Source organism: Ranitomeya variabilis, chromosome 1, assembly GCF_051348905.1.
Source record: "Ranitomeya variabilis isolate aRanVar5 chromosome 1, aRanVar5.hap1, whole genome shotgun sequence".
Taxonomy (NCBI): Eukaryota; Metazoa; Chordata; class Amphibia; order Anura; family Dendrobatidae; genus Ranitomeya; species Ranitomeya variabilis.
In genome coordinates this window covers 702,621,836-702,647,078 of record NC_135232.1, presented here as the reverse complement: position 1 = coordinate 702,647,078, position 25,243 = coordinate 702,621,836, and positions in this window count along the sequence as shown.

Genomic DNA, 25,243 nt, shown 5'->3' with positions numbered 1-25,243 from the left:
TAGTATTTTGCAGCTGGTGAGGTGACAGTCTCCTCTGTCAAAAGGAGGCTTCCTGCACTTTTGGTTACCGAGTCCCCTGGGGTAGCCGCATTTGCTATGGCCAGTATACCTGTCAGAAGTAGTTGTGCTGCTTCCTTAGCCACCAGGTCTGCCAAGGCAATCCCTACGGCAAGGGCAGTTTGTTCCCATGTGTGCGCAGATAGCTTCGCTTCATAGAAGGGTGAGTGCTATAAGTAGATGCTCTATACCGCCTCATAGGTTTGCCAGCAGAGTCCAGAAAATTACGGCTTGGCCAAATGGCGCCAACGTCATCTGTGACCCTTTGAAACATATCTCAAGTCCAAAAATACATGAATCTCTTTAACTTTTCCCAGATTATATGCTGCAGTGAGTGCCTTCAGCCCAGCATCTGGTGCAGAGCAGTTGGAGGAGAGTGGTTCTTGTATTACTGCCTTACCATTGTGTGCTACTGCAAACCCAGCGATGAACCGTCCTTGTGTGAGGGAGGGCCACGGCCGTAGTCGTGGCTGAGACTATTTGTTTACATGCATCCTGGCCTCCCGCCACATGCACACAATGTCCCCATTTTAGCGTACCTTCAGCTACATCTTCTGCACCGTCAGGGTCCCATCTGAGCGGCTGAAGTTCTGCTGCTGGTGTTGTTGCACAAATAGAGACAAAGTTCACGTTCAATTTAAAACAGATAACTTTACTGGTTTCTTCTCTCAGCACATCCATGTCTTTTGCAGCATCAACATTAGGTTCCACACAGCATATTTCCTTCTCTTTCCCTGTGCTTTTCCCTGCATCCTTCAGTGTGTTCCCTGGACGTCCCATCCTGCACAGTATCACAGCGTCCTCCCTTTCCAGCTTGACTACCTTTAGGCGTTCCCTTCTCCATTTCGCAACCAGACATGAGAACATCTGCCCAAGTAGTAAGCTGACACATTTTCAGAGCGACCTGCATACCGTCCTGCTGTGAATCCTGCAGTAGCTCTTGCTCTCACTACCGCTTTCACTGCTTCTTTTCACTGCTGCTGCCTCTGCTGCACTTTTGTCTCGCAGACCCTGGACAGCTGGGCTTCACACTTCAAATGTTGGGGGCCCACTGTGTTGCCCCGGGCTCTAGGGCCCTACGGGACTGCTTGGGTTCTCTGGCCCTCCTGGTTTGTCTCAGCTCCCAGGTTCCACTGACTAGAAAACAGGGAATTCCCTTTCTTACCCACAGCAGGCCCCTCGTAGATTAACTATATACTCTACTCTGTATACTAATGTGTCCCCATCTAGTGGACTATCTTACGTACTGCGCTTTCCTTTCATGTACAATAGAAAACATACATATAGTAGCATACTGGAACATGATAATATATGCATTGCATTGACTTAAAAAAGGGGAGAGGTACAAGACAGTCCTGGTACACCCCTTACACTTGATCATTGATCCAAGCTCTGGAACCATCCACAAAATACTCAGCAGAGAGGTTAGCGAGAGGACATCACTGATATCTAACAAGAACTATGTTTTTGCTTCCATCATTGCCTGAGAGCCATGTTCATGTGCCAGTGTCAGACTTAGGTTCTTCATCTGCTGGTTTACAGGGGCAGGTTTTGCTCTCAGTCCTCCCTCTTCCCCATCCTGATATTCTCCTCCCTTTTCTAAATCCACTGATAGTCGTGTATCTGGATTTAGAACATTACAGCATTTGCTAGTTATATGGGAGCTGTTAAATGGGGAGATTAAAGAGACAATAAGACCTCCTGTCTGTAGCTCTCAGACTTCATCATGTATTACCGCATTCTGGACAGCACTTATAGGGTCTTGCTTTATACAGGGGGTTGAACACATTTAAGTTTTACTGTCACCGGGCAATGGGCAGTTGTCCCAAAAAAAAGTCTGTGGTGTGCTCACAGCTGGCTGGGTATATTCTCAAACCAAATAGCTAGGGAATGGGTATCAGAGCATGTACTGTCCAAGTCTGTCTTAAATGTCAAGGACAGGAGACTACACAGGGGGCTTTCCTTTATGGGGGCAGTCATCTTGGGGCCATTTAGAGTGAATTCCAGGCAGGCTCCAAATTTCTGCAACATGTCTGTCACAAACCTGGGTCACAATTGAAATTGAATCAAGCAAATTCAGTCGGAGGGGCTGAGTCACTTGTAATTTAGTAGGTCGTCCCTCTACCCCTTCACAACATACATATTCGGGGGACAGAATGTCTTCTGAGATGAGTTCTTACATTAATACCGCATGGGCTGCTCCAGTGTCTATCATAAATGAAACAGCTTGTCCATCCCCAGGAAAATGCAGGCAGTGAGTGTGGGTCCCTGGGGGGTGACAACGGGGCACAGGGAGACATTTGGGTGGCCCGTTTGCTAGGGGGGTTCAGGATAGTAGCTGTTGATTTTGTAGAATATTTGGAGGAAAAATGTCCGTTTTGCCCACAAGACCAACATTCTACTTTGCTGCAGTCTCTGTTTCTATCTTGGCGGTTACTGCCCCCTCTCCCTCTTTCCTTTCTGGCTGTAGGGGGTCCTAATTAACTCTTTCTTTCACATGCTTTCCAGTTCAGCACCCTGGGCTCTTTCCTTCAGATCAACCCATTGCATATTATGCCACTCTGGGCAACTAGTACATACTGCGGTCTACTCTGGACTGTAGATCTAAAACCATTCATGAAACATTGCAGCAATGGAAAGTAAGGGGTGATTATAAAATGACTGAGACTACATCATTCCACCTGGCCCGATATGTCTCCTCAACACTGTCATCACATAATGGGGGACATTCTGAGACGTTGTGTCTGCTCCAAATTAAATTGTATAATTCAAATATGTGCACGGAAGAGCCACTCTAATACATTACGAATTAAAGAAGATCTCTCTATTACACACCTTGGTGAGGAGGTTTAATGGTTATAAGTATTCATGGATAGTAACAATATCATTGGCTCATCTTATCTCTAACTATATGCTGGCATTAGCATCCATACTTCTAATTGGCTAAGTTAACACTGTTAGCACCAAGCATGTGGTCTAGGGCGTCCTACTGGCCTCTAAGTTTGTTTCTCTCACTTTCCTACGTTTTTTTTCTAAGTCAGTTACACAAAGGCATTCCAGAGACCTCTTATCCAGTGTCGGACTGGGGAGCCAAGGGCCCACCAGTAACATTGCCTTTGGGGAGCCCACTTTTCACCTGCATACAAATATTACACTAACCTTGTCATAAATGTACCTATATCTCTATATAATAATAAACTGGGTAGCGTGGTTAATGAATGATGAGATGCTGTTTTTTCCTTTACAGAGGGAATCAAGTGAATTATGCCAAGTACTGCCCATACAGTGAGGTTGGGGGCCCAGGTCTGCACATGGGCCCACCGGAGGATTCCCCTGTTACCCTGTGGGCCAGTCCGAGACTGCCCCTGATCATGGACTCCATCTTGGAAACAAAGAAATACATGTAGAAAGAAACTAAAATGAAGTCAAGATAGATAAAATATAAATCCTGCTCTCACAACACCCTGGAGACGCATTCTAAATGTTAGGGGTCCGGGACCTGGGAAACAAGAGTGATGATCTCACTGAAGGGCAGGGTTAATGCATTGCTATTGGCTATGCCTTTCGTCGATCATGTACCAGCTGGTTATTTTCTATCCCAGGAGGTAGAAAGTGTACATGACTCGTGGTCCTCATGGGGAGCAGAGGCACCTTAGGCATCCATGGGCGTGGGGACCCACAGGACACAGTAATTAACCTCACAGAGGATTTTGTTGGCCACCATATCTGCAGTCTCAGCCTATCATTCCTGCTTAAGGCATGGGTGTCAAAAAGGATGCACGTTTTACATCAAGTACTGAGACTACAGGGGTCTCTGCGTATTCATACTACCATAGATTACATACACAATTCTATGTCTCTTTTCTCTGATTTACCTTCACTCATTGAGAGACGCTATGACTACTTCTAACCTCATCCTTGCCAGCTCAAGTCTGCTCTTATCTATCTTCCAGTAATTTTTCCCAGTTGCAGATACACTTCTCCGATCTTATTCTTTCCACTATATTACATGCAGGGACAAGGGTGGTACCTCTGAGGTTTCTTATTTTCTTGCAGTTGCCAGTGCTCATGACATGACAGACCTGAATGGGCTCATAGTCTTAACCGCAGAAGACTCTAGTCTTCTCCCAGCATTCTCAATTGCCCGCAAGAGAAGAATTTTAACTCCCAGAACCAGTCAGTGTTTTCGCAAGAGAAGAATTTTTAGGAAATATCAACATCAGGTAACCAGCCCTTTGTACCCAAGCAACTTTGACACACAACCAAATAACAATCCAAAAACTATACTACCAATAGTTATTGCAGTTACTTTCACTGGTCAAAATAACGTCATCATGGGGTAATACGTTCTTTTTCTGCAAAACCTTTATTCACCTCCTCTGATTCAAACAGAACATCTAGCACAAAAGAGGAGAGTTACCGAGATCAGAGCATCCATGGCACGTTGTAACTGCTCAGACAGCAAGTTCCCGTCAACATCCTCCTACCATGAGATTTCCTGTCTTGAGATCACGCAGCACAGACACCAAGGACAATGATTCATCAGAACTAGTTCACAATAAGTCAGTCACTCAATCCACACTGTAGTCACTGGCACAGGGCCCTTATTGGTCACTCAAAAAATCATTCCGTCAAACATCCAAAAACCCTCATAGTTTACAGCAATATCATTCCAGACATGCCAGTCATAAACACAATGAAGACAACTTACAACAATCCTTCAACTCATGAAATATTATACTTGTCACTTCATCCAATTTCATTCATAAGTTGTTAGTTATACATCTGAAGACACATTGAAGCATATAATAGACAACAAATTATCTTACAACTCTATAAATTCAATCATACACACAAAATCCAAACAATGGCAGAGGTTTGATAAGAATGGTCTTGTAGGACCACTACGTACCCGTCTTGGACCACCAGAAAGCACTGAAACTTTGTAACACAAAGGGCTACTCACCGCGGGTTTTTATTTTCAGTGATTTATGGAAAGGTCCATGTAGTTGGGTCACAGAGAGGTCCAGTTAACCATCCCGGTTTTCGGCACCATATAATGTTGTGGTAGTCCCTTCTAAGGAGAGCTAGTTTCGGATGAGATATATAGGGAGATTTACCGGTAATTGTCCAAAATAATAATCAAAGCAAAGTATAACTATTTGCCATAAAATGTCTTATATTCCAGTCACCTTCAGAGCTGTAGTCACTATTCTGCTGTTTCATCATGTCTTATACTCCAGTCACCTTCAGATCTGCAGTCACTATTCTGCTATTACATCATGTGTTATACTCCAGTCACCTTTAGAGCTTCACTCTCTATTCTGCTGTTATATCATGTCTTTTACTTCAGTCACCTTCAGAGCTGCACTCACTATACTGCTGTTACATCATGTCTTGTACTCCAGTCACTATTCTCCTGTTACATCATGTATTATACTTCAGTCACAGAGCTGCACTGACTAGTCTGCTGTTACATCATTTCTTATACTCCAGTCACCTTCAGAGCTGTAGTCACTATTCTGCTGTTACATTGGAGCGCCCCATCAGGGCAAGGGGGTTACTCGGTACCGGGTCCTGCGGTTCACAGGGGGATGTCACAGTGGCTGACCCGGTCCGTGGCCCTGGGACGTCCGTATAAAAGGGAAAGGTCTTTAAATGGATTGTTCCTGACGCCACCTGTGGTATTCGGTCAGGGTGACCGACGCTGCTTTAAGGGGTCCGCTGGGGTGATGTTATGGCAGCTAGATGGTATACCTTCCCACAGGTTAAGTATATCCCCAGGTCTTCCCAGTATGTAGATGGAAGAATGGTGAGAGGCGCAGAGAAGAACGAGGACACAGGATTGCAGTCTCTTTACCTTGTTTACTGTTGGTTTCAGCAGCCACAGTCCAGGGCACCAGGTCACAGGGCAGGTAGAGTCTGGCCGGTTTGGAGGCAATTCCAGAGTCCCCTTGTCCAGGTGGAAATCAATAGCCTTCCCTTGCGCTGTAGTGGTGTAGTGCCTTACTGCATAAGCTTCAAATAAGGTCCTCACAGATGTTCTCTCTCTGTCCCCCGTAGTCGGATAGGACAAAACCCGTATGACTGGTGGCTTGAGGCGGTTTATAGGGACTCTAGCATGCCCCGGCCTCTGAGGGGTGCCACTGTGCCTTCTGGGTGTAGGTGCGGACAGGTAACGTGCAATTAGCTGTCCTGCCACTCTCTGAAGTAAGGCGTAGAAGTCCTTACTACCTCGGTGTACCGGCTACCGGTTATCTGCGCCTCAGAAGGAAGCAGCCTGCTCGGGGCTGGTCCCCTTCTGGTATCCTCTCCTGTGCTTTGCTTTCCTGCACGCTCACTGCAACGTATTCTGCTTTCTGAAACATCTTCTTCTGGGAGCTGCAGCACATAGGGTATGCACAGCTCCGTGGACCCTCTGTCCTCCTCAGACGGATGTCTGGAACTAACTTTCCCTACAGACTACCAGTTATATATATATGGGGAGTCACCTAGTAAATAGGATCAAGAGCTCCCCCTGGTGGCCTGGAGTGTGAATATGTTGCATGCTTGTGGTAGCTGGATGCAGTTATCCTTCCTTGCCTCCAAACGTAGCATCACTCTCCCCGAGAGAAAAGCAATGCCACTGTGACGACCAGGACCCTGGGGCGCCACACTATCATGCCATGTCTGAAGTCACCTTCAGAGCTGTAGTCACTATTCTGCTGTTACATCATGTGTTATACTCCAGTCACCTTCAGATTTGCACTCACTATTCTGCTGTTACATCATGTGTTATACTCCAGGTCTTTTATTAAATTAAATAAAAATACTTTACATGACAATAACCAAGATACATTACAAATAAAACACAACAGAACAAAACATAAGAACAAAGCTCCAATCAGACGACAACAAACGACAAAAATCACAAAGAAATAAACCAGAAATGGAACCAAAATGGAGAAAGTTCATGACCTACAAATCAGGACCGAGAAACAAAAATTCCAATAAAAATAAAGCAAAGCTAAAAGACAACAAACAAAATACTCATAATTACATGAATACCCCTGTAACAATTTTACATAATAAATAGTATAAAATCATATAAGACCCCCGGCCCAGCTTCATTCATACTACTATATACAACCCCAACTACATTCACACCGTCCTATATACAATATTATATACAATATATACACTATAAACACATTATACTAAACCGAACACTATACAACACCGCAAACACAACAAAACCCTACTGGTCCCACTGCCTTACCTTACAGCCCCCCCCCCTTACACCACCACATTCACCCCACAACAAACCTAAATACAATACAGTGTACAAAATTTTTTTTTTTATTATTATTATTTATTTATTTTTTTTTCTTTTTTAATATATATACACACACCTACCCTAACTATCCCGCCACCCCTGATCCAGCTCTGGCCACAAAGTTCAGGAATTATCCGAGCTAGGATCAGGCCCCAAATTTTTTCCCCAGGCGGGGCCTGGGCCAGGCCAGATCAGTCTCTTATCACCGCCGTTGAACCCCCCAATCCCCCCACCCAACCTAACTAAGACCCTCTATTATACACACTATATACAATATATACAATACACTATATACAATATATACAAAAACCAACATCACAGAACACAACCTACATACTCACCACCCAAGGCTCAAGTTCGATGCCTGCAAACCTTCTATTCAGGGAACAGAGATACAAAACAAAAATCTAGGGTGTAAAGACATCAGCCCGCCACCAGGATATAGGAGCGCTAACGGACTAAGGCACCCCGAAGGAGAAACCCCTCCAGAGATGGGCCGCCCTCCGGGCACCCAGTCTTTCGCACTCCAGAGAACGCACCTTCACCAGGGCACCTAGGATGCTGCTACAAACTTCATCTACACGGAGGATTTTACTCTGCGTCGTAACTAAAACACGTGCGTTCCACGTGAAGTACCTGACCACTGCGCTGACTAAGAATAAAGTGGCTCGGTCCCTTCTCCCGAGGTCTCTGAACGCTCCATAGGCCCACTCGGCATAGGACAGAGTGGCCAGCCGCGGCCAACCAATGGAAGCACCCAGCCTGTTGTACACCTCTGTATTAAAGGGACAATGAAGCAGGAAGTGCTCCATGCTTTCCAGCATGGTAGCGCAATCCTCACGGGGACAATTCCTGTCCACGGAGCTCCTGTGCTTCAAATTGTCCCTCACATACAACTTACCTTGGAAGCAGCGCCAAGTCAAGTCCCAATACTTCTTGGGGATCCTACTAGAATTTAGCAAACTTAACCCAACCTCTAGATCCCGACTCGGGCAGTCCCTGAGGACCAATGGTCTCTGAAAATGCGAAAGCAAGACCCGCATGTCGAGGAGTTTCCTCGGGAGGGACCTCACTTCCCACATTCCCAGACCCCACCGGCGCATCATTTTCAGAACCGGGGTAACATAAGCCGGGAGATGCCCGTGCGGTGTGCGAAGATCCTTCAATCTTCCCCCTGTCTCCCATTCCTGGAAGAAAGGCTGAAACCATCCTTTGCAGGAGAATACCCACGGAGGAGCCCTCTCTTTCCAGAGGTTTGCCACGTTAACTTTCAAAAAGGTGTTCACTAGAAACACCACGGGGTTTACCATATTCAACCCCCCTAGTCTCCTCGTGCGATAAGTGACCTCCTGTTTGACTAGGTTTAGTCTATTCCCCCATAACATCTGGAAGAACAGACTGTAGACCCGTGTCCAAAGGGGCTCCGGCAAGACACAGACGCTGCCCAGGTAGATTAACAAGGGGAGCAGGAAAGCTTTGCACAGGTCAACCCTTTCCCTCAGGGTCAAAGACCAACCCTTCCATTGGTCCACTTTTTGGGCGACACCCTTGATTCTGCCTTCCCAGTTTTTCGTGGGGTAATTACCCTGGCCAAATTCGATGCCTAGGACTTTGGCATGTTCTTGGGGTTCGGGGAGGGTGTCCGGAAGATCAAACGTGGGATCCCCGCCTCCCAGCCAGAGACTCTCACACTTGTCTTGGTTGACCCTGGACCCGGATGCCTCCGAGTAGCTCTCCACTTCTGACATCACCACCATCGCCTCCTCTTGCGAAGAAACAAAGACAGTAACGTCGTCCGCGTAGGCCACTACCCTCAGGATAGCCTCTGGCGCCAACCCGCCCATCCTCACCCCCGCCAACGGTCCACAATCAACCCCTCTGAGGAAGGGATCGATCGCAAACGCGTAAAGCAAAGGACTAAGAGGGCAGCCCTGGCGGACACCAGATCCCACCCCGAAAGGTTGTCCAATCCACCCGTTTACCAGAGGGAAAGTCTCAGCCCCTGCGTACAAGGTCTTAAGCCAGTCCACAAACCCTCCAGGCAGACCATACCTCAAAAGAGTGGACCAGAGGTACTCGTGGTCGACCCGATCAAAGGCTTTTGCCTGATCCAGGGTCAGCAAGAACCCCTTCCAAAGGCCTGCCCTGCCCCGCTCCACGGCCTCTCGGACACCCAGAACAGCACTGAAAGTGCTACGGCCAGGAACGCAACAGTGCTGGGCCTCCGAAAGGAGCCGCGGTGCAAACTTCACCAGCCTATTGAAGAGTATCTTAGCCAAAACCTTCCTGTCCACATTGAGAAGTGATATGGGACGCCAATTCTCAATGCGTGACGGGTCCTTACCCTTTGACAAAATGATCAAAGCCGACCTCCTTAATGATCTCGGCAGAGTGCCCGAGGAGAGACACTCATTAAACACCTGAGTCAAGAGGGGGACCAAGGAGTCCCTAAAGGTCTTAAAGAACTCGGATGTTAAGCCATCCGGACCTGGCGATTTTTTGGGCCGGAGCCCATCGATCGCCAGTCTCACTTCCTCTTCTTTGATCGCTTCTGCCAAACCGCCCAGCGAGAGGTCAGCCCCTGGCTCAGGAACAGCTTCAGCCAGGAAAGCCGACATCCTGTCACGATCCAGTTCCTTCCTTCCCAAGAGGTGCGAGTAGTATGAACTGACGACCTCCAAGATCCCTGATCTGGACCTTCTCAGGGATCCCGTACTGTCCATCAGCCCAGTCACTATCTTACTATTCACTGACATCTTGCAGCTTCTGTAGGGGTCGGACGAGTAGTACTTCCCGTAATCCCTCTCAAAAACCAAAGATGCGTGCCTATCGTACTGACACCTCTTTAGCAAGGATTTCACACTGGAGATCGCCTCGCGGCTACCCCCAGTCGAGACAAGTTGCTCGAGTTTCCTCCTCAGGCTCTGATACAGGCGATCCCTGTTCAGGCTTCTGAGGTTCGAGAGTTGCCGGAAGAATCTCGCCACCCGATGTTTGAACATCTCCCACCACTCAGACTTAGTGTTACTTAGGCCCAGCAGCGGTACCTGGCTCTGAAGAAATTCCTCAAAGGACCGTCTTACAGCTTCTTCCTCAAGGAGTGACGAATTCAGCTTCCAATAACCTCTTCCCATCCGAGGAGTCTCTGTAACGCTCAGAGAAAACATAATCAAACAGTGATCGGAGAACTCCACCTCCACAACCGACAACGGCGAGGAGACGGCATCCTCCTTCAAATAAAACCTGTCTAACCTAGACCTGCACTGACTACCTCTAAAAAAAGTGAACCCCGCGTGGCCTGTGTTGTGCCGGATGTGGACATCCACCAGGCGTGCCTCACTTACTATCCTATTTAGCGCGACGCAATCGTAAGCCAGCCGGTCTCCGGAACCTCCTCTATCACAGGGTCTCGTGACGTTGTTGAAATCCCCTCCAAAGACCACCTGCCGACTCGAAAATAAGAAAGGTTTGATCTTCATGAAGAGACACTTGCGGTCCCACTTGGACTGGGGACCGTAGATGTTAATGAGCCGAAGCTCCTGTCCCCCAATGGAGACATCTAGGATCAAGCATCTCCCCATTTCTAACTCGATCAATCGTCTGCATTCAACCGCTGCGGTCTTAAAAAGGACCGCCACCCCACTATACGGCTCGGCCGCAAGAGACCAGTAGGAGGGCCCGTGCCTCCACTCCCGCCTTGCTTTATGCATGGTTGATAGGTCGGTCAACCTGGTCTCCTGCAAAAACAAAATGTCGGCGTCAAGTTGGCCGAGAAAATGAAAGGCCGTGTACCTTGCCACATCTGACTTTATGCTGGCAACATTAATGGTTGCCAGCGTCAATAGGGTGGGTGCCACCATCATGATTGATTGAATTAGATAGCCTTTTTCTTCCCACCCCCAACAGTTTCACCCTCTTCCTCTGACAATGATGAGTTTTTAGTGCGCTTAAGACAAACAAACTCATCCATTCTCTCCTTACATACACTCTGGCCCTTGTCTGGTGGTCCTGAGGTAGTCCCCCCCCCAGAAGGCTTTGTATTTGCCCCCTGAGAAGAAGACCCAGCGACCTCCTGAGCCCCAACAACCTTGTCCGCAACCTCCGGCCCCGGGTCCCCATCGCCCCCCTCTGGAGGGGAGTCCTGGAGGGCCCGGAACCGGTTAGAGAGATCCACCAGAGGGGGGGCGGCTGGACCTTCCAATGGCACCTGGATCAGGGCCACGGAGTCAGAGGGGTCGCACTCCAAGGAGGAGGCTCGAGGCCCGGACCCCCTCTTTTCCTTAGTTGTTTTCCTGTTACCCTTTTTCTTTTGCTGTGACCACTCCCCATCTCCCTCATCCAGACTGTCACCGGATGAAGGTTCCTGGGCAGACATGGCGTCCTTTTGCTCCTCCCTTTCAAGTCTCTTGACTTCCTCGCTCAATTCGCCGTCTTTAGGATCCTCAGCTGCAAGTGAAGCACCCGGGTCAGAGTTTAGGGTCATTACTCCCTGCCCCCTGTTCCCACGGCGCTGCTGCTGCCGCCTGATATTGGATGGCGGCAGCCTGCTCCTCACCGGTTCCCTGCCTCCTCCGCCTCTGTTGGTCCCTTCACCGGCGAGATTAGTCCCGGCTTTCGCCTGTCCCGCACTCGCCGCTTTCAGGACCGCATTGGCAAAGGAACGCGGACAGCGACTGAACGGGTGACCGAGGTCACCACACAGGTTACACCTAATCCTGCCACAGGTAGCAGCGAGATGGCCGAGGTCCCCACACAGTGCGCATTTCTGGGTGGTACACTGCGCACTGAAGTGTGTGGGGCTGCCGCACCTGTGACAGACCTTAGGCTGCCCCCGGTAGAAAATCAAGATCCTGTCCCTCCCCAAAAATGTTGAGGAAGGGATATGGGTAACGGTGTTTCCTGAAACCTTCAATTTCACCATGAAGGTCCAGGCTCCTGACCAGATACCATGCTCATCGAGGGTCTTCTCGGGAATACCGATGATGTCGCCATATCGTCCAACCCAGGTGGAGATGTCGACACAGGAAAGTGACTCGTTACTGGCCAAAACGGTCACCTTCCTGACCGAGTTCTGGCGGGATATTGCTTCAGCGAGGAAACCCTGCCATTCGGGGCGACCCCGAGCCAGCTCATGGCGAGACCAGAAAAGCTCAAGGCCCTCCGGCCTCACGAAGCTGACATCGAAGTAGGAGGTCCCATAGGGATGGATCAAGGCAAAGATGTCATATGCCACGAAGCCCATCCCCAGCAGGAGCTCAGCAACCTTTGACCGATCAGGACAGGCATCCTTGCTTACCCACTGGAGACGGGCCACGTTCCTACGGTTACTCCTCTGCCCCGGTGTCGGCAGAGACCAGACAGTCTCTGCCCCTCTATCTCGGAAGGCGGAAAGACCGTGTCTCTCTATCCAGAAAGACAGATCAACCTCCCTCCCCTCTACATTGATAGAACTCTCCCCTCTCCTCAGGGCGTCCAGGAAGCACTGTTGCAAGTCACCTTCCTCAGGGTCACCAGACAAGGGCACACTACTACCCCCAGCAGTGACAGCTCCTGAATAGCTTGGGGCTGAAGACCCCGCCACCGCTGGGGAGGCAGCGGGACCACTACCTGCTTCCCCTCCACCAACACCAGTAATGTTCTCCTCATTCACTCCACCACCACCACTATTCCCATCATTTGCAACATCACTACTCCCATCATTTACTCCACCACTGCTCCCATCATTCATTCCACCACTATTCCCACCATTCACTCCACCACTACTCCCATCATTCATTCCACTACTACTCCCATCATTTCCTGCACAGCTGCTTTCATTCTTCTTACCATTGCCACCACTTCCCGTCACTTTTTTTCCAGTATTCACACCACTATTTGTAAAACTGTTCTCTGCACCTTCCACAGTAACATCCATTTTCTCCTCACTTGTGTCTGGCTTCTTTGCACTCACACCTGCTGGACCGGGGGAGGGGTGCAGCACCACACCTGTTTTCCCTTGATTGGTGCTGGCTCTCTGTTGTGTCTCTGGAGCGCCTTGCCCCCCTACTGCAGCAGTTTGTATTTTATTATTCTGGGCCTGCTGCTTGTTGGGGGGCACCGCCTGCCCCGCACCCACAGACTTCGGGGTCCCGGTGTCACATTTGGGTGCTGGAGCAATCTGTCCTCCAGTCGCAGCAGGGCACCCAGTGTTCCCTGCAGATGATGTTTCCTGCTTTTTTTTTCCTTTTTGGACTCGCTGCTCCCCTATTGCAGCCGCGTGCCTCTTCTCTGTTGAGGTGCACTGCGCCCCTGTCACAACAGTGCGCCCCCCTTTTGCCGCACCAAGTTTCTCGGACCTGCCCCCCACAGCCCCGGCGTCGGCCGGCTCAGCCGTAGCGAGCAGGGATGGAGTCTGCCCACACCGTCCCCCTTTCGCAACGGCGTGGACATCCCCCTCGCCCCCCTCAGCCCCGGTGATAACCGGCTTAGCCGCAGAGGGCAGGGAGGGAAACTCCTCGGGGTCCCCTATGTCCGGCGCCGTGAGTACCTCCACAGCCTCGCCCCCTGCACTGTTCCCCGCACAGACGGCAGTACCGCCGGACGTCCTCCTCCTCTCCCCACCTTGCCTATGCCCCGGACCCACTGCAGAGCCCGTGCCTTTAGGTTTGGTGGGGTTTACACAGGAGGTGGTAGGTGTAACATCATCCATCAGTACATATCTGTAACTCACCACCTCCCGTGCGGTCTCCTTCGTTTTCTTCTTCCTCTTCTTGGTTTCCTCTGCTGGCTCGTCCTCACCAAAGGAAAAGCGGTCCAGGTTCACTGGAGACTCCAGCTGTCGGATCTCCTGTAGCAGACCGCCCTCCTCCTCTTCCTCTGCTGACACTGCAGCCTGTGCTGTCGGAGTCCTCTGCCGTGCCGGGAGGCCGCTTCCCTGTTGTTGGCTCTGCGACTCACTCTCCCGGCTGGTTCCAGCTTGTAGGACTCCAGTCACAGCCACGTCGTCGTCCTCCTCCTCCTCCTCGTCGCTTAGGACGCCGGCTGGCGGCTTTCCTGAGGTATTTAACCCCTTCATTTCTGAGAACCGCCGCTGGTTCTTAAACCTCTCCAGGAAGGGACCTGCGCTTTTCTCAATCCCCTCCCGGAGGAGCACTAACCGGGCCACCTCATCTCTGAGGGCTCTTAACCTCTGGGAGGTCACGGGTTTCTCCTTGCTAGAGGCTCGGGTGTTCAGGACCCGTGCCTCCTGCAGCTTCTCCTTCAGCCCGGTCAGTGCTTTGCCGGCGTCCTCATACTCACGTAGCATGGCGACCACTCGGGAGGAGAAGGTACTCGTGGACTCGCTGGAGCTCCTCTCCCCCCAGGATGTTCCTGGGCTCTCCTTCCTGGGGCCTGGGGTGCCCCTGTCGCCCTCTCTGGGCGGACGATGAGCGGTCTCACGGTTGGAGTAGGTGGGTAAGGTTTTCTTCACCCGTCCTGACCTCCTCAGTCCCTCTTGGGCCGGTTGCTGCTGCTGCTGCTCTCTGTCCCCCGCCAGCACAGACCGGGGAACAGAAGCCTGGGAAGCCATGCCGGCCTCCCAGGAAGCCTGCCTCTCCCTGGGGAGAAGAGAGGCAGACTCTGGGCCTCCTGCTGGAAGTGCTGGAGCTCACAAGACAGGTGCTGCTCCTAGCAGGGTGTGACTGATTGTGGGCACCTGTCCTCCAGTCACCTCCAGAGCTGCACTCTCTATTCTGCTATTATATCATATCCTTTACTTCAGTCACCTTCAGAGCTGCACTCACTATTCTGCTGTTACATCATGTCTTGTACTCCAGTCACTATTCTCCTGTTACATCATGTATTATACTCCAGGCACATTCAGATTTGCACTCACTATTCTGCTGTTACATCATGTCTTATGCTCCAGTCACCTTTAGAACTGTGGTCACTATTCTACTGCTACATCATGTCTTATACTCCAGGTCTTTTATTAAATAAAATAAAAATACTTTACATGACAATAACCAAGATACATTACAAATAAAACACAACAGAACAAAACATAAGAACAAAGCTCCAATCAGACGACAACAAACGACAAAAATCACAAAGAAATAAACCAGAAATGGAACCAAAATGGAGAAAGTTCATGACCTACAAATCAGGACCGAGAAACAAAAATTCCAATAAAAATAAAGCAAAGCTAAAAGACAACAAACAAAATACTCATAATTACATGAATACCCCTGTAACAATTTTACATAATAAATAGTATAAAATCATATAAGACCCCCGGCCCAGCTTCATTCATACTACTATATACAACCCCAACTACATTCACACCGTCCTATATACAATATTATATACAATATATACACTATAAACACATTATACTAAACCGAACACTATACAACACCGCAAACACAACAAAACCCTACTGGTCCCACTGCCTTACCTTACAGCCCCCCCCCTTACACCACCACATTCACAACAAACCTAAATACAATACAGTGTACAAAATTTTTTTTTTTATTATTATTATTATTATTATTTTTTTTTTTTAATATATATACACACACCTACCCTAACTATCCCGCCACCCCTGATCTAGCTCTGGCCACAAAGTTCAGGAATTATCCGAGCTAGGATCAGGCCCCAAAGTTTTTCCCCAGGCGGGGCCTGGGCCAGGCCAGATCAGTCTCTTATCACCGCCGTTGAACCCCCCAATCCCCCCACCCAACCTAACTAAGACCCTCTATTATACACACTATATACAATATATACAATACACTATATACAATATATACAAAAACCAACATCACAGAACACAACCTACATACTCACCACCCAAGGCTCAAGTTCGATGCCTGCAAACCTTCTATTCAGGGAACAGAGATACAAAACAAAAATCTAGGATGTAAAGATATCAGCCCGCCACCAGGATATAGGAGCGCTAACGGACTAAGGCACCCCGAAGGAGAAACCCCTCCAGAGATGGGCCGCCCTCCGGGCACCCAGTCTTTCGCACTCCAGAGAACGCACCTTCACCAGGGCACCTAGGATGCTGCTACAAACTTCATCTACACGGAGGATTTTACTCTGCGTCGTAACTAAAACACGTGCGTTCCACGTGAAGTACCTGACCACTGCGCTGACTAAGAATAAAGTGGCTCGGTCCCTTCTCCCGAGGTCTCTGAACGCTCCATAGGCCCACTCGGCATAGGACAGAGTGGCCAGCCGCGGCCAACCAATGGAAGCACCCAGCCTGTTGTACACCTCTGTATTAAAGGGACAATGAAGCAGGAAGTGCTCCATGCTTTCCAGCATGGTAGCACAAGCCTCACGGGGACAATTCCTGTCCACGGAGCTCCTGTGCTTCAAATTGTCCCTCACATACAACTTACCTTGGAAGCAGCGCCAAGTCAAGTCCCAATACTTCTTGGGGATCCTACTAGAATTTAGCAAACTTAACCCAACCTCTAGATCCCGACTCGGGCAGTCCCTGAGGACCAATGGTCTCTGAAAATGCGAAAGCAAGACCCGCATGTCGAGGAGTTTCCTCGGGAGGGACCTCACTTCCCACATTCCCAGACCCCACCGGCGCATCATTTTCAGAACCGGGGTAACATAAGCCGGGAGATGCCCGTGCGGTGTGCGAAGATCCTTCAATCTTCCCCCTGTCTCCCATTCCTGGAAGAAAGGCTGAAACCATCCTTTGCAGGAGAATACCCACGGAGGAGCCCTCTCTTTCCAGAGGTTTGCCACGTTAACTTTCAAAAAGGTGTTCACTAGAAACACCACGGGGTTTACCATATTCAACCCCCCTAGTCTCCTCGTGCGATAAGTGACCTCCCGTTTGACTAGGTTTAGTCTATTCCCCCATAACATCTGGAAGAACAGACTGTAGACCCGTGTCCAAAGGGGCTCCGGCAAGACACAGACGCTGCCCAGGTACATTAACAAGGGGAGCAGGAAAGCTTTGCACAGGTCAACCCTTTCCCTCAGGGTCAAAGACCAACCCTTCCATTGGTCCACTTTTTGGGCGACACCCTTGATTCTACCTTCCCAGTTTTTCGTGGGGTAATCACCCTGGCCAAATTCGATGCCTAGGACTTTGGCATGTTCTTGGGGTTCGGGGAGGGTGTCCGGAAGATCAAACGTGGGATCCCCGCCTCCCAGCCAGAGACTCTCACACTTGTCTTGGTTGACCTTGGACCCGGATGCCTCCGAGTAGCTCTCCACTTCTGACATCACCACCATCGCCTCCTCTTGCGAAGAAACAAAGACAGTAACGTCGTCCGCGTAGGCCACTACCCTCAGGATAGCCTCTGGCGCCAACCCGCCCATCCTCACCCCCGCCAACGGTCCACAATCAACCCTTCTGAGGAAGGGATCGATCGCAAACGCGTAAAGCAAAGGACTAAGAGGGCAGCCCTGGCGGACACCAGATCCCACCCCGAAAGGTTGTCCAATCCACCCGTTTACCAGAGGGAAAGTCTCAGCCCCTGCGTACAAGGTCTTAAGCCAGTCCACAAACCCTCCAGGCAGACCATACCTCAAAAGAGTGGACCAGAGGTACTCGTGGTCGACCCGATCAAAGGCTTTTGCCTGATCCAGGGTCAGCAAGAACCCCTTCCAAAGGCCTGCCCTGCCCTGCTCCACGGCCTCTCGGACACCCAGAACAGCACTGAAAGTGCTACGGCCAGGAACGCAACAGTGCTGGGCCTCCGAAAGGAGCCGCGGTGCAAACTTCACCAGCCTATTGAAGAGTATCTTAGCCAAAACCTTCCTGTCCACATTGAGAAGTGATATGGGACGCCAATTCTCAATGCGTGACGGGTCCTTACCCTTTGACAAAATGATCAAAGCCGACCTCCTTAATGATCTCGGCAGAGTGCCCGAGGAGAGACACTCATTAAACACCTGAGTCAAGAGGGGGACCAAGGAGTCCCTAAAGGTCTTAAAGAACTCGGATGTTAAGCCATCCGGACCTGGCGATTTTTTGGGCCGGAGCCCATCGATCGCCAGTCTCACTTCCTCTTCTTTGATCGCTTCTGCCAAACCGCCCAGCGAGAGGTCAGCCCCTGGCTCAGGAACAGCTTCAGCCAGGAAAGCCGACATCCTGTCACGATCCAGTTCCTTCCTTCCCAAGAGGTGCGAGTAGTATGAACTGATGACCTCCAAGATCCCTGATCTGGACCTTCTCAGGGATCCTGTACTGTCCATCAGCCCAGTCACTATCTTACTATTCACTGACATCTTGCAGCTTCTGTAGGGGTCGGACGAGTAGTACTTCCCGTAATCCCTCTCAAAAACCAAAGATGCGTGCCTATCGTACTGACACCTCTTTAGCAAGGATTTCACACTGGAGATCGCCTCGCGGCTACCCCCAGTCGAGACAAGTTGCTCGAGTTTCCTCCTCAGGCTCTGATACAGGCGATCCCTGTTCAGGCTTCTGAGGTTCGAGAGTTGCCGGAAGAATCTCGCCACCCGATGTTTGAACATCTCCCACCACTCAGACTTAGTGTTACTTAGGCCCAGCAGCGGTACCTGGCTCTGAAGAAATTCCTCAAAGGACCGTCTTACAGCTTCTTCCTCAAGGAGTGACGAATTCAGCTTCCAATAACCTCTTCCCATCCGAGGAGTCTCTGTAACGCTCAGAGAAAACATAATCAAACAGTGATCGGAGAACTCCACCTCCACAACCGACAACGGCGAGGAGACGGCATCCTCCTTCAAATAAAACCTGTCTAACCTAGACCTGCACTGACTACCTCTAAAAAAAGTGAACCCCGCGTGGCCTGTGTTGTGCCGGATGTGGACATCCACCAGGCGTGCCTCACTTACTATCCTATTTAGCGCGACGCAATCGTAAGCCAGCCGGTCTCCGGAACCTCCTCTATCACAGGGTCTCGTGACGTTGTTGAAATCCCCTCCAAAGACCACCTGCCGACTCGAAAATAAGAAAGGTTTGATCTTCATGAAGAGACACTTGCGGTCCCACTTGGACTGGGGACCGTAGATGTTAATGAGCCGAAGCTCCTGTCCCCCAATGGAGACATCTAGGATCAAGCATCTCCCCATTTCTAACTCGATCAATCGTCTGCATTCAACTGCTGCGGTCTTAAAAAGGACCGCCACCCCACTATACGGCTCGGCCGCAAGAGACCAGTAGGAGGGCCCGTGCCTCCACTCCCGCCTTGCTTTATGCATGGTTGATAGGTCGGTCAACCTGGTCTCCTGCAAAAACAAAATGTCGGCGTCAAGTTGGCCGAGAAAATGAAAGGCCGTGTACCTTGCCACATCTGACTTTATGCTGGCAACATTAATGGTTGCCAGCGTCAATGGGGTGGGTGCCGCCATCATGATTGATTGAATTAGATAGCCTTTTTCTTCCCACCCCCAACAGTTTCACCCTCTTCCTCTGACAATGATGAGTTTTAGTGCGCTTAAGACAAACAGACTCATCCATTCTCTCCTTACATACACTCTGGCCCTTGTCTGGTGGTCCTGAGGTAGTCCCCCCCCAGAAGGCTTTGTATTTGCCCCCTGAGAAGAAGACCCAGCGACCTCCTGAGCCCCAACAACCTTGTCCGCAACCTCCGGCCCCGGGTCCCCATCGCCCCCCTCTGGAGGGGAGTCCTGGAGGGCCCGGAACCGGTTAGAGAGATCCACCAGAGGGGGGGCGGCTGGACCTTCCAATGGCACCTGGATCAGGGCTACGGAGTCAGAGGGGTCGCACTCCAAGGAGGAGGCTCGAGGCCCGGACCCCCTCTTTTCCTTAGTTGTTTTCCTGTTACCCTTTTTCTTTTGCTGTGACCACTCCCCATCTCCCTCATCCAGACTGTCACCGGATGAAGGTTCCTGGGCAGACATGGCGTCCTTTTGCTCCTCCCTTTCAAGTCTCTTGACTTCCTCGCTCAATTCGCCGTCTTTAGGATCCTCAGCTGCAAGTGAAGCACCCGGGTCAGAGGTTAGGGTCATTACTCCCTGCCCCCTGTTCCCACGGCGCTGCTGCTGCCGCCTGATATTGGATGGCGGCAGCCTGCTCCTCACCGGTTCCCTGCCTCCTCCGCCTCTGTTGGTCCCTTCACCGGCGAGATTAGTCCCGGCTTTCGCCTGTCCCGCACTCGCCGCTTTCAGGACCGCATTGGCAAAGGAACGCGGACAGCGACTGAACGGGTGACCGAGGTCACCACACAGGTTACACCTAATTCTGCCACAGGTAGCAGCGAGATGGCCGAGGTCCCCACACAGTGCGCATTTCTGGGTGGTACACTGCGCACTGAAGTGTGTGGGGCTGCCGCACCTGTGACAGACCTTAGGCTGCCCCCGGTAGAAAATCAAGATCCTGTCCCTCCCCAAAAATGTTGAGGAAGGGATATGGGTAACGGTGTTTCCTGAAACCTTCAATTTCACCATGAAGGTCCAGGCTCCTGACCAGATACCATGCTCATCGAGGGTTTTCTCGGGAATACCGATGATGTCGCCATATCGTCCAACCCAGGTGGAGATGTCGACACAGGAAAGTGACTCGTTACTGGTCAAAACGGTCACCTTCCTGACCGAGTTCTGGCGGGATATTGCTTCAGCGAGGAAACCCTGCCATTCGGGGCGACCCCGAGCCAGCTCATGGCGAGACCAGAAAAGCTCAAGGCCCTCCGGCCTCACGAAGCTGACATCGAAGTAGGAGGTCCCATAGGGATGGATCAAGGCAAAGATGTCATATGCCACGAAGCCCATCCCCAGCAGGAGCTCAGCAACCTTTGACCGATCAGGACAGGCATCCTTGCTTACCCACTGGAGACGGGCCACGTTCCTACGGTTACTCCTCTGCCCCGGTGTCGGCAGAGACCAGACAGTCTCTGCCCCTCTATCTCGGAAGGCGGAAAGACCGTGTCTCTCTATCCAGAAAGACAGATCAACCTCCCTCCCCTCTACATTGATAGAACTCTCCCCTCTCCTCAGGGCGTCCAGGAAGCGCTGTTGCAAGTCACCTTCCTCAGGGTCACCAGACAAGGGCACACTACTACCCCCAGCAGTGACAGCTCCTGAATAGCTTGGGGCTGAAGACCCCGCCACCGCTGGGGAGGCAGCGGGACTACTACCTGCTTCCCCTCCACCAACACCAGTAATGTTCTCCTCATTCACTCCACCACCACCACTATTCCCATCATTTGCAACATCACTACTCCCATCATTTACTCCACCACTGCTCCCATCATTCATTCCACCACTATTCCCACCATTCACTCCACCACTACTCCCATCATTCACTCCACTACTACTCCCATCATTTCCTGCACAGCTGCTTTCATTCTTCTTACCATTGCCACCACTTCCCGTCACTTTTTTTCCAGTATTCACACCACTATTTGTAAAACTGTTCTCTGCACCTTCCACAGTAACATCCATTTTCTCCTCACTTGTGTCTGGCTTCTTTGCATTCACACCTGCTGGACCGGGGGAGGGGTGCAGCACCACACCTGTTTTCCCTTGATTGGTGCTGGCTCTCTGTTGTGTCTCTGGAGCGCCTTGCCCCCCTACTGCAGCAGTTTGTATTTTATTATTCTGGGCCTGCTGCTTGTTGGGGGGCGCCGCCTGCCCCGCACCCACAGACTTCGGGGTCCCGGTGTCACATTTGGGTGCTGGAGCAATCTGTCCTCCAGTCGCAGCAGGGCACCCAGTGTTCCCTGCAGATGATGTTTCCTGCTTTTTTTTTCCTTTTTGGACTCGCTGCTCCCCTATTGCAGCCGCGTGCCTCTTCTCTGTTGAGGCGCACTGCGCCCCTGTCACAACAGTGCGCCCCCCTTTTGCCGCACCAAGTTTCTCGGACCTGCCCCCCACAGCCCCGGCGTCGGCCGGCTCAGCCGTAGCGAGCAGGGATGGAGTCTGCCCACACCGTCCCCCTTTCGCAACGGCGTGGACATCCCCCTCGCCCCCCTCAGCCCCGGTGATAACCGGCTTAGCCGCAGAGGGCAGGGAGGGAAACTCCTCGGGGTCCCCTATGTCCGGCGCCGTGAGTACCTCCACAGCCTCGCCCCCTGCACTGTTCCCCGCACAGACGGCAGCACCGCCGGACGTCCTCCTCCTCTCCCCACCTTGCCTATGCCCCGGACCCACTGCAGAGCCCGTGCCTTTAGGTTTGGTGGGGTTTACACAGGAGGTGGTAGGTGTAACATCATCCATCAGTACATATCTGTAACTCACCACCTCCCGTGCGGTCTCCTTCGTTTTCTTCTTCCTCTTCTGGATTTCCTCTGCTGGCTCGTCCTCACCAAAGGAGAAGCGGTCCAGGTTCACTGGAGACTCCAGCTGTCGGATCTCCTGTAGCAGACCGCCCTCCTCCTCTTCCTCCGCTGACACTCCAGCCTGTGCTGTCGGAGTCCTCTGCCGTGCCGGGAGGCCGCTTCTCTGTTGTCGGCTCTGCGACTCACTCTCCCGGCTGGTTCCAGCTTGTAGGACTCCAGTTACAGCCACATCGTCGTCCTCCTCCTCCTCGTCGCTTAGGACGCTGGCTGGCGGCTCTCCTGAGGTATTTAACCCCTTCATTTCTGAGAACCGCCGCTGGTTCTTAAACCTCTCCAGGAAGGGACCTGCGCTTTTCTCAATCCCCTCCTGGAGGAGCACTAACCGGGCCACCTCATCTCTGAGGGCTCTGAACCTCTGGGAGGTCACGGGTTTCTCCTTGCTAGAGGCTCGGGTGTTCAGGATCCGTGCCTCCTGCAGCTTCTCCTTCAGCCCGGTCAGTGCTTTGCCGGCGTCCTCATACTCACGTAGCATGGCGACCACTCGGGAGGAGAAGGTACTCGTGGACTCGCCGGAGCTCCTCTCCCCCCAGGATGTTCCTGGGCTCTCCTTCCTGGGGCCTGGGGTGCCCCTGTCTCCCTCTCTGGGCGGACGATGAGCCGTCTCAGGGTTGGAGTAGGTGGGTAAGGTTTTCTTCACCCTTCCTGACCTCCTCAGTCCCTCTTGGGCCGGTTGCTGCTGCTGCTCTCTGTCCCCCGCCGGCACAGACCGGGGAACAGAAGCCTGGGAAGCCATGCCGGCCTCCCAGGAAGCCTGCCTCTCCATGGGGAGAAGAGAGGCAGACTCTGGGCCTCCTGCTGGAAGTGCTGGAGCTCACAAGACAGGTGCTGCTCCTAGCAGGGTGTGACTGATTGTGGGCACCTGTCCTCCAGTCGCCTCCAGAGCTGCACTCTCTATTCTGCTATTATATCATATCCTTTACTTCAGTCACCTTCAGAGCTGCACTCACTATTCTGCTGTTACATCATGTCTTGTACTCCAGTCACTATTCTCCTGTTACATCATGTATTATACTCCAGGCACATTCAGATTTGCACTCACTATTCTGCTGTTACATCATGTCTTATGCTCCAGTCACCTTTAGAACTGCGGTCACTATTCTGCTGCTACATCATGTCTTATACTCCAGTCACCTTCAGAGCTGCACTCTCTATTCTGCTGTTATATCTTTTACTTCAGTCAGCTTCAGAGCTGTGCTCACTATTCTATTGTTACATCATGTACTCCAGTCACCTTCAGAGCTGCAGTCACTATTCTTCTGTTACATCATTTCTTTTACTCCAATCGCCTTCAGAACTGCAGTCACTATTCTGCTGTTACATCATGTCTTGTATTCCAGTCAGTAATGCAGCTACAGGGAGCAGAGGGGGCTGTGACCAAGAGCCCCGTGCTCTGAGAAGGGTCCACCCGGAGCTACACTATGTAACTATATTGGCATGCACAGCGCGCCAATACAGTTACATTCTGCAGCATAGCAGGGAGACACAATCTCCCTGCTCTGCCGCCCAGTCGCTATGGGGTCCCATGGAGGAGGTGGGGAGCCCTGTGCCAACAGTGGGCCCCACGCCTGTCATCGCAGGGTCAGCTTGATGAGAGAGGGAGCGTTCCAATCATCCCCCTGTCAGCATCTGACTTCACCGACGCCGACACTGACATGGGGTAGCGATGATGTCAGTACCCGACGCCCGCTGTCAGGAGATGAGCGGGCTCAGAGCACCACGTGAACAAGGAGAAAGAAAAGTGAGTATTTTTTTTTAATCGGGTGCATTATACGGTTCTGGCTGCCTAATGGGGGTGCATTATACTATACAGGCTGCCTAATGGGGGTGCATTATACTGTACTGGCTGCCTAATGGGGGTGCATTATACTGACTGCCTAAGCCTAATGGGGGCGCATTATACTGCACAGACTGCCTAATGAGGTGCATTATATTTTACTGGCTGCCTAATGGGGGTGCATTATACCTTACTGGCTGCCTAATGGGGGTGCATTATACTATACAGGCAGCCAAATGGGGGTGCATTATACTATACAGGCTGCCTAATGGAGGTGCTTTACTGCCTAATGGGAGTGCATTATTCTATACAGACTGCCTAATGGGGTGCATTACACTGTACTGGCTGCCTAATGGGGGTGCATTATACTATACAGACTGCCTAATGGTGGTGCATTAGATTGTACTGGCTGCTTAATGGGGGTGCATTAAACTATACAGACTGCCTAATGGGGGTGCATTATACTATACAGGCTGCCTAATGGGGGTGCATTATATAGTACTGGCTGCCTAATAGGGGAGCATTAAACTGTACTGGCTGCCTATGGGGGTGCATTATGCTGAACAGGACTATGGGTCCGAGTGCATTATACTATACAGGCCTATGGGGAATGTATTATACTATACAGGCCTATGGGGAATGTATCTAGCAATCTATCAAGCATATCTAGCAAGCTTTGCTCAGGGTATTTTAATCCATCACTCCTGTGTTGCTTTTTATATATACATATATACAGTATATATATATATATATATATATATATATATATATATATATATATATATATATATATATATATATATATATGTTGTTGTTTTTTCCCCT